General features: G+C 40.6%; 1 protein-coding gene across 1 annotated transcript in view; it reads right to left on the bottom strand.

The window, feature by feature from the left end:
- Positions 1–9,479, bottom strand: part of LOC114604612 (CD209 antigen-like protein C) — a 40,784-nt gene extending 31,305 nt beyond the window's left edge. Inside the window, exon 1 of the mRNA XM_028744879.2 lies at positions 9,316–9,479. The gene's annotated coding sequence lies outside the window, so the exon portion shown is untranslated. The remainder of the gene's footprint in view (positions 1–9,315) is intronic.
- Between the last annotated feature and the right edge of the window lie 6,660 nt (positions 9,480–16,139).

The following is a 16,139-nucleotide window of genomic DNA, read 5'->3' on the forward strand; positions in this document are numbered from 1 at the left end:
AGGGATCGAGCCCTGGCAGCTCGCAGCAGGGAGGAGGGCATGAGTCAGGAGTGACCACGCCCCCATCGGGGAGCGAAGAAACGGTCAAGCGGAAAGTGGAAGGCTGGGCGGGCGCGCCAAGTTCAAATGCACAGGAAGGCGGCGCAGTAAGCAGCCCGGAAAGGGAGCCAGGTCCTAAAGCCCGACGCAAGGAGACAGGAGGGTCCGGGGGGTCAGCGTCAGAGGAGTCCCGGAGGGAGGAGACCACGGGGGGCAGAGGGACCCAGAGAAGGACGGTCAGGCGGAAAAGGTGGAGTAAGGCGAGGATATTAAGTTGGTGTACGAGGGGCGGAGATTCAGACGGAGCTTCGCCGGTCTAGCCATAAGACGTAGAGTTGCACGCAGCAGCTTGGAAATGGAAACTGTAACTCAGTAAAGACTTTTATAAAGCGAACGCTGGCTAGCGTGATCCTCTGTGAGCTGGGATCGGGGAGCAGCTCTGACACACACTTTATTGCATTATGATCCGAAAGTACTTTTGGTTGTATTTCTTGGTGTTAATTCGCTCCAAACCTGATAAATTCTTGACATTGACTGATTTGCTTCTGAATGATAAGTGAATTGTTTTTCTAATGGGTGTCTTAGTCTCCAAATATCTATCAAGTTACAATTCTCAATCATTGAAAAAAAATATCTTGGGTGATTTCCCTTCCTTAACTTTCTCACTTGCTCTTAATCTATCCATTTCCATTGACACCACTCTGGTCCATAAATTCAAATTTCTGGTCCATAAATTCAAATAACTTTTCCTCCAACTCTTTATAAAAATCAGTTTTATTTCCATTAGGTGCATAGACCCCGACTATTATCAATTTTTCACCTTGCCATTTGACTTGAACTGCAATAACTCTACCTTCCTCATCTTTAAAAATCTGCTGAGCTTCCAATTTATTTTTTATATACAGCACCACCCCTCTCTTCTTGCTTCTGTCTGATGAAATAAATTCGTTTCCTATGTGTTTTTTTAATTAACACCTTTCTATGTCTTCTCGCCAGATGAGTCTCTTGCAAACAAATAATGTCCAAATTCTTCCTCTTCAAATAATATTCAATTTTATTGCATTTTTTTTATCGTTCATCCCATTAATATTCCAAGTCCATAATTTCAGACTTGCATTTTTCACAGCAGTGGGCTAAAACGCCCCTTCTCAGGAGAAGAGAATGTACCTTATCAGCACAGTGAGAGCAGCCTAGATGAAGGTCAACTCTCTGAGGAGCAGCCGCTAGTGTGCACGGCTCCGAGGTTAATGACTGTATGCAATAAATCTTCTTGTAATTACAACCACTACATGCTGATTACCTAAGCCAGTGTGCTGTAGTGGTTAAGAGTGGTAGACTCCTAATCTGGTGAACCAGGTTCGCATCTCCGCTCCTCCACATGCAGCTGCTGGATGACCTTGGGCCAGTCACACTTCTCTGAAGTCTCTCAGCCCCACTGACCTCACAGAGTGTTTGTTGTGGGGGAGGAAGGGAAAGGAGAATGTTAGCCGCTTTGAGACTCCTTCGGGTAGTGATAAAGCGTGATATCAAATCCAAACTCTTCTCTTCTAAGCTGGCAGTCTGCCAGATCTTGACAGAATTCGTGGATTGATTATTTGCTTTATTTCTGTGTTTCAAAACCTTTTAAATTTCCATTACATTCTGGTCATAATAATAGACGCTTGTACAACAACTGCAATATTAATAACTTCTAGTTGTGTTGACACAGTAAATGATTTATAAAAGGACAAGTGAGCAACTCAAACTATATATTTGTTCTTCCTGTGTGTGGCAATTATTCTGTCTCATGTAAGAATCTATACAAAGCTTTAAAAATATTCATTGAACGGTTGCTCTTTTTTGTAATAATTTGTCCTGCATAGTTCAGTAATTTATTTTGCCAATCTTCTTCATTATCTTTTTTGGCCAAGACTTCTTCCTTCCATAGTGGTTGGCTGGTCTTAGCCTGGCATCCAGTCTCGCATATTGGAGCCAAGTTTTTCGCTCAAACGGTCCATCAAGTCCTGTACATCTCAATATCATAACTTCAATTTTTTTTTAACAACAATCATTTCCCACATTTTCTTCAAATCTTTATATGTCTTTTCCCAGGCCTTTTTAATAATTTTACATTGCCACCACATAAGATAGCCTCTTAAACCTTTTGCCCTCCCTTCCTGTTTCTTCTCCAGCACAGTCAAAGCCTCCCAAATCATTTCACACATGGTACCATCTTCATCAGTCAGGACCTACCAAATCATTTCACATGGAATTCCATTTTTTGTCTTTGACTATTCTTACTTTCCCTTGTATTTTCCTCAGACCTCGTTTGTCTACCATTCCCACCTCGGTGGTTTGTGCATTCACCTCTTTTAATTGTCTCCCAGCCTCTGAAAGTGCATCAGTATTTTTAAGAATTTGAGAAGCTGTTTTGTTAACATCTTCCTTTATCGGTTCAAAATTTTAATATATAAAAGCAAATCAAACAATTCATATTTTAAATTCTCTTGTATTGCAGTCTGGCTGGGTACTTTTAACATTGAGCTTTTTCCTTTTGCCATTTCCAATTTAGAGTATATTGGCAAAACCTACTGGTGTTTCACAACTTTATGACTAGTTGCAGGACCTTAGCCAGACCTAGCAGAGTAAATGCAGAATCCACAGAAGCAATTGGCAACTTGGCTGCAGACAGGATAGACGAAGCAGGAACCAGGAACTTGTAGTTAGGTGTTTATTATATACAGTGGACTATTTACAGGAACAGAACACAGATCTTTAGCTAGCTCTCTCTGACATGACTCACAATTCCTAAACTGACACACTGAACCACTGAACTAACGAACTAACACATTCCAGTTAGTAGACCATTAATTATCATTCCCTTGAGAGAGCTTGACCAATCATGGAGCTGTCTCCATGCCTCTGTATCACCAGGCAGACTTACTCCTTCACATGGCCTTTTGGCTGTCTGCCAAACCTTAATTGACTCTGTGTGAGTAGCTGCATGTACACAGTTTCCCAACAGAGTGGTGGGGGCAATTCTCCTCTTTTCCCAGCTTCCTCTATAGGGTTTAATTCCAAAACACCAAGCCCTTTCCCACCACAGTGTGTATTATTATTATTTTTTTAAATGCATTTTTATTGAAGTTATACACAAAAACAGACATATAAGAAAATACAAAGAGAAAATTACAAAGAAAAGAGAAAAAAAACACTCATCCAAAAAAAGAAAAACACACAATCTGAACTTCCTTCCATCCTTTTGATAAGTATCAAATATCTCCTTCCATTACGTATTTGATTTTCAATCTATAGTCTTAAATTCACTCGCTGGTCGTATTGTTCTAACCCCGTCAGTTCACTTTAAACATTTATTCCAATATATTTCCAAAATTTGCTCCAATTTTTCAGAAATTTCTGTTCACCCTGATCTCTTATTTTACCTGTTAATTTGTCAAGCTCAGCATAGTTTACCATTCTAATCTGCCAGTCCTTTATGTTGGGGATAGTTTCCACTTTCCAATATTGTGCCAACATAATTCTCGCTGCTGTGGTGGCGTAGAGGAATATCGTCCTATCTTCCTTTTTAATTTCTTTATCCATCATTCCCAACAAGAAGGCTTCAGGCCTCTTGGGAAAGGTATACTTAAATATTTTTTTAAGTTCATTATAAATTGATTCCCAAAAGCCTTTCACCTTTTTACATGTCCACCATAAATGATATAGGTCACCCTCCACCTCGCCACATTTCCAGCATCTCTTGTCCTTTAATCTATACATTTTGGCCAGTTTCACAGGGGTGTGGTACCATCTATATAGCATCTTCCAGATATTTTCTCTCAGTGCCATACATGCTGTGAACTTTATGTTACAATTCCAAACTTCTATCCACCTTTCGAAATCAATATTATAACCAAAGTCAATTGCCCATTTAATCATTGCCTCCTTCACCTCCTCGTCCTTTGTGTACCACTCTAATAGTATATCATAAATTCTGGACAGGGTTTTGTTTTTGCCTTCTATTACTTCTATATTAAATTTTGATTTTTTTATCATCAAAACCCACCTTCCTCTTATCCTCTTTTAACAAATCATTCACCTGGTATTGCAGCCAACCAGTGAATAATTTTTTTATTTCTTCATAAGGTCTAAGTTTGGGCCCTTGGTCTGTTTTTCTTAACATTTCTTCATAGGTGGCGTTTATCTCCTCCATATTTATTTTCTTGACCGTTAAAGCCTCTATTGGTGAAATCCACCATGGGGTCTTTCTTTCAAGGAGGTTTTTGTTCCTTTCCCATGCTTGATATAATGGTCCCCTAAAAATATGGTCTAAGAAACTCTTGTGGACTTTCACTTTCCCATACCAAAGGTACGAATGCCATCCGTACCGATTATTAAAGCCTTCCAGGTCCAGTAGCTCTCTATTCTCCAGTTTTATCCAATCTTTTAACCAAAGTATACAAGCCGCTTCATAGTATAAGCTTAGGTCCGGGAGAGAAAAAACCCCTCTTTCTTTTTTATCTATCAAAATTTTCATTTTTATCCGTGGCCTTTTCCCCTGCCAAATATACTTTGCCAAGGCTCTCTGCCACTCTTTACATTGTTTTAGGCCTTTAAGTATGGGGATGGTTTGGAATAAAAATAACATTCTGGGCAGAATGTTCATTTTAACAACAGCTATCCTCCCCAAAAAGGAGAGTTTCATCCTCCCCCAAATTTCCATGTCTTTCTTTATAATCCTCCAGGTGGCATCGTAATTATCCTTGTATAAATTTATGTTCTTAGCTGTAACCCAATCCCAAGATATTTCACTTTCTTAGCTACCGCAATTTCGGTCCTTCTTTCTAGATCTATCATTTCTTCCTTTGTTAAATTTTTAACTAACATTTTGGTTTTATTTTTATTTACCTTAAGTCCTGCCACGGCTCCAAATTCGTCAATTTTTTGTAAAGCTTCTTTTACGCTATTTTTTGGGTCTTCTAAGGTTAGTACGATGTCATCTGCAAAGGCCTTGATTTTGTATTCCCTCTTTCCTACCTTGACTCCTGTGACTTCTGTTGCCCCCCTCAGTCTCTCGTTTAGTATTTCTAATACTGTTATAAACAATAGAGGGGACAGGGGGCAGCCCTGTCTGGTTCCTTTATATATACTAAAATATTCTGTTGTGGTGTTGTTTATTACCAATTTTGCCTTCTGTTCCTTGTATATAGCTTCTATGCCTTTTCTAAATTTCTCTCCCATTCCCATCATTTCCAAACTTTTCTTCAAGAAATCCCACGAGATGTTATCGAACGCTTTTTCAGCATCTATGAATACCAAGGCCGCTTGTCTATCTATGCTCATATCCAAATATCCAATAATGTCTATCAAGTTCCTTACATTGTCCCTTAGTTGTCTCCCTGGGAGGAAGCCCGTTTGATCTTTATGTATTCTGTTGTTCAGAACCTTTTTTAGTCTTTCTGCCATTATATCTGCAAATAGCTTGTAGTCATTATTTAATAGTGAAATTGGCCTATAGTTTTTTACTTCCAAGGTATCTGCCTCTTTTTTGGGAATTAAAGTAATATATGCTTCCTTCCAGGTATTCGGGATCCTTCCTTCCTTTAATATATTGTTCATCACTTCTCCTAACACTGGGGATATTTGGTTACTTAGTGTTTTATAATATTTGGCCGAGAGGCCATCTGGACCTGGCACTTTCCCATTTTTCATCTTTTTAATAGCCTTCTTTATCTCTTCTTGAGTAATTTTCTGGTCTAGTATCTCTTTTTCTTCTTTTGGGATTTGTTTTAAATGATGTTCTTGCAAAAAGTGCTCTATTTCTTGTTTTGTTTCCTTTCCTCTTTTATATAAGTCCTTATAATATTTTTGAAATATCTTCCTTATTTCTTTTGGCTCTTCCACAATCCTTTCTCCTTCCCTTATCTTACTGATCGTGTTTTGTTTTCTTCTTTCTCTTATTTGCCACGCCAAATATTTGCCTATCTTGTTTGCAGATTCAAATGTCCTCTGATTCATCATTTTAATTTTCCATTCTACCTCTTGGTCAATTATTGTAGAAAGTTTAGCTTGTAATATCTTTATATTCTGCTTTGCAATCTCCTCACTGGGGTTAATGGTTTTTTTTTTTTTTTCATTTTCCATAATCTGTGTTAGGATCTGTTCCTTCTTTGACTCTTTTTCTTTTCTTACTTGACTATTTTTCTGTATTAAAAAGCCCCTCATAACTGCCTTTCCTGCGTCCCACACCGTCTCTATAGCAGTTTCCCCGTTTAAATTCCATTTAAAGTAATCTTCTATTGTCTCTATTGCCTTATTTACGATCTTCTGATCATTAAATAGAAATTCATTCATTCTCCATCTAGTTGTTTTAATATCCTTGCCTTTCAGCTCAATGTAAACCGCATTATGGTCAGATATAATTCTTGGGAGAATTTCTGATTTAATTAAATTCTGAGTTAATTCCTTCGAGATCCAAATGCTATCTATTCGCCCCCAACTCTGATTTGGGTTTGAGAAGAAAGTATATTGTTTTATAGTGGGGTTTTTGAGTCTCCATGCATCAGTTAATCCCATAATTATTTACCATGTCAAAAAAGGATCGCGGTAATTTACCTTCCTTCTTCTCTTGTTTTTTTTTGTTAACTTATCTAAATTTGGAGACACCACCCCATTAAAGTCACCCATTAAAATCATTTTTTGATCCATCCATTCCATCAATTTATCTCCTAATTCAGAATAGAAGGCAGATTTTTTATCGTTTGGAGCATATATTCCAACAACAATTATTTTTTCTCCCTGAGACACCATCTGAACAATGATTACTCTCCCTTGATCATCTTTATATAATAATTGTGGCTCATATTTTTCCTTAATATATAATACCACCCCTCTTTTCTTCACTCTATCTGATGTCACAAAATCTAATCCCAGTCTCTTATTACATAATAGTCTCTTATGCTTATTTATTATATGCGTCTCTTGGAGACATATTAAATCATAATTCTTTTTCAATAATACATGCGTAATCTGATTCCTTTTGTTTTTATTGTTCAACCCATTCACATTCCAGTTTAGTATTTTTAACGTCATCTGTTCTGTAATATAAGTTAACTTATCAAACCTATGTGCAATCTACTGTTCTTTGTCTCCTTTCTCTAGTTCTTCTCCTTCTCCTTTTGAGCTCTCCTCTCTTTCTTCTTCTTCACTCCCCCCATTTTCTTCCCCCTGCTGGTTCCCCACCTCCTCCTCCCCCATCATTTTCCCCAGGTCCTTCTCATATCTCCTTGCAAATTTTTGTAGTTCTGAGATGGTAGACAGTTTGAACTTTTTTTCTTTGAAATAGAATGAAATACCTTCCGGAAACTCCCATCTGTACAGGATCCCATTTTTCTTCAATTGATTTGTTAATTTTTTATATGGGTCCCTCCTTCGAAGAAATCTCGAAGGAATCTCTTTATAAATAATAATTGGGTTTCCTCCAATATATAACCTTTTAACATAATTCTGTTTCAAAATTTCATTTCTTATCTCCAATGAATTAAACATGGCTATTACATCTCCTGGCAATTTTTTCCCTCTGGCTTTTGCCGATTTTATTCTTATTCGGAATATGTTTACCAGACCATGGTTTATCTCTTCTTCTTTTCTATCTAACCATATTGCCAGCTCTTTCACCACTTTAGCTCGGATATTCTCATTTAGATCCTCTGATATTCCTCTAAATTTTAGGTTAGATTGATTCTGGCGCATCTGTGTCATAGCCATGTTGTCCAACAACTCTTCCTGTGTTGCTCCTAACTCTTTAACTTCTAGTCTAATCCTGTCCATCTCTTTCTTACTGTCTTTCGCGTCCTTTTGCACCCTCTTCACTGAATCCTCCAAGCCCTTAGTTCTTACCGAGAGATCCTTAACCTTTCCTGTCAATTCTCCCACCACTTCCTCCAGTTTCTTATCTAGGGTATCTTGAACCTCTATCAATTTTCTCTCAATGTACTGTTCATTATTTTTAAATTCCTTTCTTATTTCGGCCATCAAGCTATCATAATCTCTAATTTCTCTTGCCTCCTTCCCCTCTTCTTGTCTTGAAGGCCTCCTTTCCGCTGGTGTTGCCACCCCTTTCTTAGAACCATTCGGCATTTGTGTATTTGAGTTTAAATCTTCCTAATATACTGTAGGGGTAAGGTATAGAGGTAACCAGGCTAACGTCCCTCGGATAATTACAACGGGGGTCCAAAATTAACTAAATTGGTACAGTGCAAAAGTTAACTCTTATTTAAGGTCAAGTAATAATAATACAATACAATAATAGTACTATTTTGACTGGACCTAAGTCAAAACAGGTGTTTGAGTCCTCAAAGTCTTATGGTTAAATATAGTAAGCACCTGAACCACCAAAACGCCTCCAGATTCAGGGGATTCTCATGAGTAGGGTTCTGCAAAGACATATTCTTCAACTTTGCATCCCGGGGTGTATGTCTCTTTAAATCCCAGAGAGAGACAAGAGAGTCACAACCGTCTCTGAAGATCAAGAGCATAATAATAGTACAATTTTGACTGGATCTAAGTCAAGACAGGTGTTTGAATCCTCAAAGCCTTATGGTTAAATATAGTAAGCACCTGAACCACCAAAACGCCTCCAAATTCAGATGATTCTCATGGGTAGGGTCCTGCAAAGACGTATTCTTTAACTTTGCATCCCGGGGTGTATGTCTCTTTAAATCCCAAGGAGAGACAAGAGAGTCACAGCCGTCTCTGAAGATCAAGAGCGTATCCGATTAAATTAACGAAGGTGGGCCCCTTTTAGCTTGCACAGTATGGCAATCTTTTCACAGTCTCACGATCTTTAAACAAGGTTTAAACACTTTAAACACAGTCTCACAGTTCCTGTCTTTAAGCACAAAGTGCAGCTAAGGCACCTATCTCCCTTACTCCGTTTGAGTCCCAATTCTCCCCAGTCCTGCAGTTTAGAAACAGAAAACCTCCACGAAAATCCGTGCTGGCTGTAGCACTCTCCTTCCCAATGAAACAGAAAGGTCTTTTCCCCTCTCTCCAAACCGTTTAATAATTCCGCTGTAACTGTTACCTTGCCTCCGACACTTTATACTTTGTGTCTGAGGTCTTTCCACCACACCACACTCGCTTGGCGGTTTGTTTTCTTCTTTTTGTTTCCTCCTCTCTCCCAGCGTCTTGCTATACTCTTTTATCACCTTATCGCCAGAGATGGATTCCTCCTCCTTTTTCACCAACTTATTCCTTCTCCGCTGGGTTCTTATCAAAACATTCCATTAATCTTACCCTAATTGATGTTCTCCAATATTTTCTTTAACCTCCACTGCTTTTTCCACAGTGTTTTTATAACTCCTTCCCAGCTTCTCCGCTGTTGTTGGAGGTCCGCCGCTTTCCCTCGGAGCTTGAGGCATCACAGCATGGAGTCTGTTGCCTCCCCTTTACGCTGCAGCTCCAGCCTTGTTAAAACGCCGGCAACACAGGCGAGCACAGGCAGCGTCGCAGGGTGCTTGTCCCCCAGGATTCCCTCCTGTGGTTTCGGGGTTCACGTAGCCTTCATGGCCCCTCTAAATCTCCATGCTGTTCGAGACTCCCCCGGAGGAGTTATCTCGCGCTCCTTTTCTGTGGCCGCGGCGTCCTGGAAGTCCACAGTGTGTATTATTTTTAGCTTTCTCAGTACTTTGTCAAGGTCATCAACTCAGCAGTGGAAGCCTATTTTTCCAACCTAATCCCTCCACCTCTGCCACTTTGCTCACAAATATCTGTTTCTGACAATTATATGTACGAATCTTTGCATCTATTCATGTCAAAATAGTTATAAGATCCAACATAATAATACTGAATAGATTTCAATTGCTAAGAACTTTCCTTTCCACAACCATAAGCGAAAAATTTAAGACAGTGGTGTTGAGGCTCCCTGAGAATCCATATAATAAATCAATGTTATTAAATTTATTTTAGACAATGTTCACAGTGAGTATTCTGGTCCTCTTCTTTTTCTCTTGATTTTTAGCCAGCAAATGCCTTTTTAGTAAAATAAATACATAATTGTAAATCTGTTAATTTGGACATCTTCAGTGTAGATCCAAAAGTACTTTCCCAGAAGTAAAATAGTTTCCAGAGAGTTAATCTTATCTTTCTTCCAGAAAACAATTATAATATTTTTTTGCAGCACCCCGAGACACCCCAATGCTCCTCTTGGGTTTTTGGGGGGAGGCGCATCACCCTTGGGCTCTTCCCCTCACTCTATGGAGCCGAATCTGATGGAGCCATCAGATTCTCAGTCCGATTGCCATTTTGTGAGGACCTGGAAACCCGCTGAATGAAAAATTTAGCCCTTGAGGGAACTCCTAACAGAATTGAATGTTGTGTTTTCTCAAAGCATCTGCTACGAATATCACTTAAATCTCCTGAGATCAAGGATTTTCTTGATGAAGTTGAAGATTCAAGGGCAGCCCCACCCACGAGTGCATTACAGTAATACAGCCTTCAGATTATTAACACATGGGCTACAGTGATCAGGTTACTGCTGCTGTCCAGGAATGGTCTCAGTTGGTGAAGGAGACCAAATTGATTTATTGGCCCTCATCCAGTCCACCATTGTATTGAGACACTGGATAGCTCCATTTGCCAGAGCATAGTGCTGATAATGCCAAGTCTGCAAGTTCGAGCCCCATAAGGAACAGTTGCACATTCCTGCATTGCAGGGGTTGGACTAGATGATCCTCAGGGTCCCTTTCAACTCTATGATTCTACCACCTGGGACAAAAAATTAGTCTCCTGCAGCCTATGAACCCACTGATTGCCCTTATTTAGCTTGTAAGATAGTGACCATGGAGATCAGAAGGGACAATGGGGCATCGGACATACAAAGTAAGGAAACAAATATTGGTATGCATTGCAAATACAGTGGTACCTCGGCTTACATACACTTCAGGTTACAGACTCCGCTAACCCAGAAATAGTACCTCGGGTTAAGAACTTTGCTTTAGGATGAGAACAGAAATCGTGCTCCGGCGGCGCGGCAGCAGCAGGAGACCCCATTAGCTAAAGTGGTGATTCAGGTTAAGAACAGTTTCAGGTTAAGAACAGACCTCCAGAACTAATTCTGTTCTTAACCCAAGGTACCACTTTACTTAACCCGAGGTACCACTGTAAATGCATTAAACAAAGGCTATGATTGGACGCTTCCATTCTTTATTTTTGTAGCCATCTACGTCTGTGCTTGCAGAATAAGGAGTTTTCAAGGTGACTTTGAGGGCTGATGCCAGAGATGCCAAAATCTAGATGGCAGAGTGCGGATTGTGCATTAAAACAGTGGGGTGGGTGATCTCTTGTTTTTGTGTAGAGATTATGCGATCCAGTTTCATTCATCTTAAAGGTGTCTTCTTAGAGCCAAACATCATTAGCCACCTTCTTACAAATATACCGTATGTGCTTCCCACAGTGTGATGCTATCCAGCAATTGCTTCCACATGCAAAGGTCAATGCACCACAGTTTCCTGGTCTTGGCTCCTCGGCATTCCAGTACCTAAAGAGAAAAGAAACAGCAGCACTGATCAATCAAGATTGGATGTCCACCTCCTCACCCACTCCCTGTGGCTTCCATCCATAATTGTGGTGGATTTTTCTCCCCATATTTTAGAACTCTAACCTCAGATCTGCTCTGTACCGTTGTGGGTGTTGGACGGAGAATTTTGGAACAGAGATCCATACTCTCTTGTAGGAGAGATAACACAGTAGTGATTGTTGTGAGCATATAAAAACTTTTCACATCCATTACCCACCCGATGCATGAGGATAGCAATGACACTATACAGAAACAAAAATAGCTATGTCCTCAAATGAAATACAAAATATAATCTATAACCACAAATGTATAACCACATATGGATCTTATCAAAATCTTACATGACGGTTCTAACTTTAATCAATTATCCATAGTTGATAAAGGTATCACCCTGGCCCCACACTTATTGTCACTTCTGCTAAGGCTTTGCATTCTCCAGTGTCCATTGTATATTGAATCAAGTCCCACTACACAGCACGAAGATTCTGTGGTAAGTGTAAATCTGTAACTCCCTCGTTTTTAGCTCTCTGTGAATCTATTAAATTGATGTTAATAATAATGGTGTAATAGGTGTTTTTTACTCCCATGAGATGTTTGGGTTGGATCTGCCCTTTGATCAAGTCTAAGATCACATACAACAGTGGTTCCCAATTGGTGGTCCACGGACCACCCACCCAGGGGCTCCATGGTGTCATCCACATAACAAAAACTGCCACAGAGATATCAAAATGTTCAAAGGTAGGGTGGCCCATGGTTTGGCATTTGAAAAACAAGGAGTCTGCAGTACTTAGCTACCATTGCCCCCCAAAGTAACCCCCCCCCAAATAAGAACTACTTCCAGTTTTGCCTCTTGCTGTTATATAAGGCCTCCCCCAAACATAAGGCCTCCCCAGAATATAAGGCCCCCAAAGCTACCGTAAGGCATTTGACTCCTCTGGACCGTAGTGGCGGGTGCAGCTGCATAGCTCACTGATTGGCCGCAGTGCAGCCGGAGCTGTTCAGGCAGTGTGAGGTCTCCTTAAATCAGAGAGCCCACGCCACCACCAGGACAAGCTGCCGCCTGCTGCTCGCTCTGCCCTGGCGGAGTCTGGCTGACTCACAATTAGACAATAAATGTGTACCGTATTCTTCTTCATGGAAAAATAAGACACCCCCTGAAAATAAGACCTAGAGCATCTTTGGGATCAAAAATTAATATAAGACACTGTCTTATTTTCGGGAAAACAGGGTAACTGGGAACCACTGGCATACAGGGTTTAAGTTCCCAGCTAGTATTATACAACCCCACTGCCCATTTGTAAAGTTTACTCAATACCTATGCCCAAAAGGATAAGTGGTTGGTATTGGGTGCAACAATGGAGATGAATGGAATTGGATTTTGATCCAGGAGACCTTGCACAAATAGAAAGTGACCCTCTGTTAATCTATTCTTGGTAATAAATGCCAGACCAGCTCGCTGTTCTACTACCAAGCTGTGGATGAGTGAGATCTTACTCTGATCTTGTACATCCATCAACACGGTTGAAAAGTGTTGTTAGATACTTAAAGGGAACCATGAACTGTCTTAAACTGACAGCTGACAGGAGGTTGGACTAGATGACCCTTGGGGTGTCATTCAACTCTAAATTTCTATGTGTCTGTGATTCTATCCAAGAGAGTGACATGAACTACCCTCTCTCATACACATGCCTCATCTGCTATTATTTTAGGTTAGAGATTGCTGCTTATTCAGATTGTTTAGCAGATAACTGTAGAAATATTTTCCTAAAGACAGTGTTGCTCAGCTTTAGGTTCCTGCAACTCCTTTTGAAGCTGAGCTAATCAGAACAAACCATTTAAAAGGATGCCTTCACCCTCTTCTGAATCACTGCATTCACTAGGTTAGAGAAGCAGGAAGAGGAGCCTTTCTGTCTCTGCAACCTAGTGAGAAGCAGCAGCCGCTCATCTGGGCAATGATGTGGAGGAGTACATATGTAGGTCTTTGGTGGTATAGAAAAGTGCATGCAAAAGTACATTTGGAGAGCGAAAGAATTAATTATGTAAACTGAATCCACAACTTTTTGGACGTCATACCATTAACAAATGTTTCTTCAAAAACTTACGTGATTGAAGCTACTATCCCTGACATCCATGTCCATGTCACTCCATTGTCTTTAAAGAGTCCAATCCAAAACCACCGTTTACGGTCTTTTACTTGCTTATTCACAAATTGCTAGAGTGAGGTGGGGTGGAGAGAAGGAACAAACAGAACATCTTTCTAGACATTGTATTTTCTCTTGGAGACTATAGTCCTTTACAGACATTCAACAGGAATAAAACAAACACATTTCAAAAGGAGTAGATGTCATCATTGAAGGCCCAATTCACATATTTTGGGGGAGCAGTGATCAAAAATATACAATGTATTCCAAGTATGGTTGCAGTATCAATGCATTACAATTTTGGCAATTTTATTTTTGATCCATTTCCTAATGATCCCTTCAATGGAATTTGTGATCTGATATGGATGACATCTAGCAGGACAGTGACCTATGTGGCAAATACTCCAATTTCTGCATCCATGTTTGTTGGTTGGTTTCAAAGACACTGGAATCAGTCTGGTTGTGGTATGCTTGATGGCATGATGGTGGGGTCTCATACATGTCTATGCCCTGTAGCACCCCAGTAGCCCCTCTGCCAGGGCTAAGGCACTGGGAGGGGTTTATACCTTGTAAGCTCCTCTAGAGTCATCTCCATGATACTCTCCTGCCAGAGGGTGGTGAGGGAAGCCTTCTTTCTGAGCACTCAGTACATCTCAAATAGCAGAGTAAGACTCTACAGGCAACCAAGGGGATAGATGCCCCTCAAGTATCTACTCCTCCTCCTTCAAGGCCTCCTTTCTGACTGCCAACTTCAGTTTATTAGAGTTCAGCAGCTCCAAGAAACCTTAGTTAGTCCCAGATGGTAGCAGCTGCTCCCTGTCCCACCCAACCCATGGCTTGACTGATGGAGTTGCTGTCTTGGTTGCATACCAAGAACTTCTTAACTGGATAGTTATAGTAGGATCCCTTTGGCTCAAGAAGATCCCCTTCCTTTCCTATACTCAGCTTTGATGCTCACCTGTTCTTCCCATGTTTCGAAAGAAATGAGCTTGGCGCCTTCCCTCTCACACTCTTTTTGGGAATCCACCCATGAGTGTTGCTCGTGAGAAAAGAAATAGAATGTCCTTTGATATATAACCCAACCATCATTCAAGTTTCCAATAAGGTGGTCTTTGAGTCAAGCCAGATATGGAGGAAGAATAGAAAAAGAAAACAAGATAGGCAATTTAATGGGATAATCTCAAAGGGTGTCCAGAGCAGAGTCTGTTTCCATTGCGTTGAGCATGTTTCAGTCTGTAAGGTTCAAGAATGTGGACAAGATCATCGGATTGGTCAGGACATCTGGAATGATGGGGATGGCCCTGCCTGGATTCCCGCCACTCTTACCAGGGTGACTGGACCAGTCTCCTACAAGGCTGGATGTTCACTTGATGTTCAGGTCCACTACCAGCCTGTGGACCAAATGCGCTGCCACCTGGCTGATGCCCCAGTTCCAGCCACTGCTACCACACCAGAGCACAGGGACAAGGTGAACGATCAGCCCGGCTCACAGGATGATGCACCTGATGAGAACCCTGTTTTGATTCGAGACATGATATCCAATCACAGGACATTTGAGGATCTGGGCTATTGCCATTGGCCCTTCAACTTTAAGTTATGATTCACAGCTTGGGAGTTTAGAAAGCCAATCACATTGGGAGTGGCAGTGGCCCAGGACTTCAGAAATGCATAAAGCAGTTGCTTTGTCCCTGTTGTCCAGTTCCATTAGTTTAATAAAGGTTCTTGTTGTCAATGGATCTTGCCTCGTGTGAACCCACCTAAAATTCTTTAGCTATATAAGAAGTGGTTTCAATGAAGGAGAACCCACTTTAGAAACCTGTGCAGATTAATGGAAGACCCTATCCTGACCTAGCTTTGGGGTCTGGGTACAAGTCTTTTAGCTGACCTGTTTTGATTGTCTCCGTTATAGCAAAGAATGGCAAAGTCTTTTCTTTCCTAACCATAGAGGCTAAATCAATTAAACAGTTCAGGAGAGCTGAACTGAATATCTCTGATGTTTCCCTAGGGTGGCTGGATGCAAACGAGGGCACCAGTCTGCTCTGGCTCTAAGAGTTTTTGGCTAGAGGAGGGGCTTTCAGCTGGTGTAGACTAAGGGCAGGTTCCCAATGCACTACAAGTGTTCAGCATCATAGGGTATCTTACCAATTTCTTTTTGCAGTTCATCATTTCTGTTGGCAAAATACCGCATTTCCTCTGATATGTTTTGAGCTACAGCGAGTATTTGGAAGTCTAAAAGATTTGAAATTGTTCAAGGCAAAAGAGTATCTGAAATAACAATCTGCAAATATTAAGAAACCATTTTCAAGCATTTTAGCCTGAAACAAGAAGCAGAGCTCAAGGATTGGGTTCTTATGAATATGAGGGCAGACTTGATTCTCTGTGGCTGAGATCACCAATGAAAG

Source organism: Podarcis muralis, chromosome 9 (assembly GCF_964188315.1).
Source record: "Podarcis muralis chromosome 9, rPodMur119.hap1.1, whole genome shotgun sequence".
Classification (NCBI taxonomy): Eukaryota; Metazoa; Chordata; class Lepidosauria; order Squamata; family Lacertidae; genus Podarcis; species Podarcis muralis.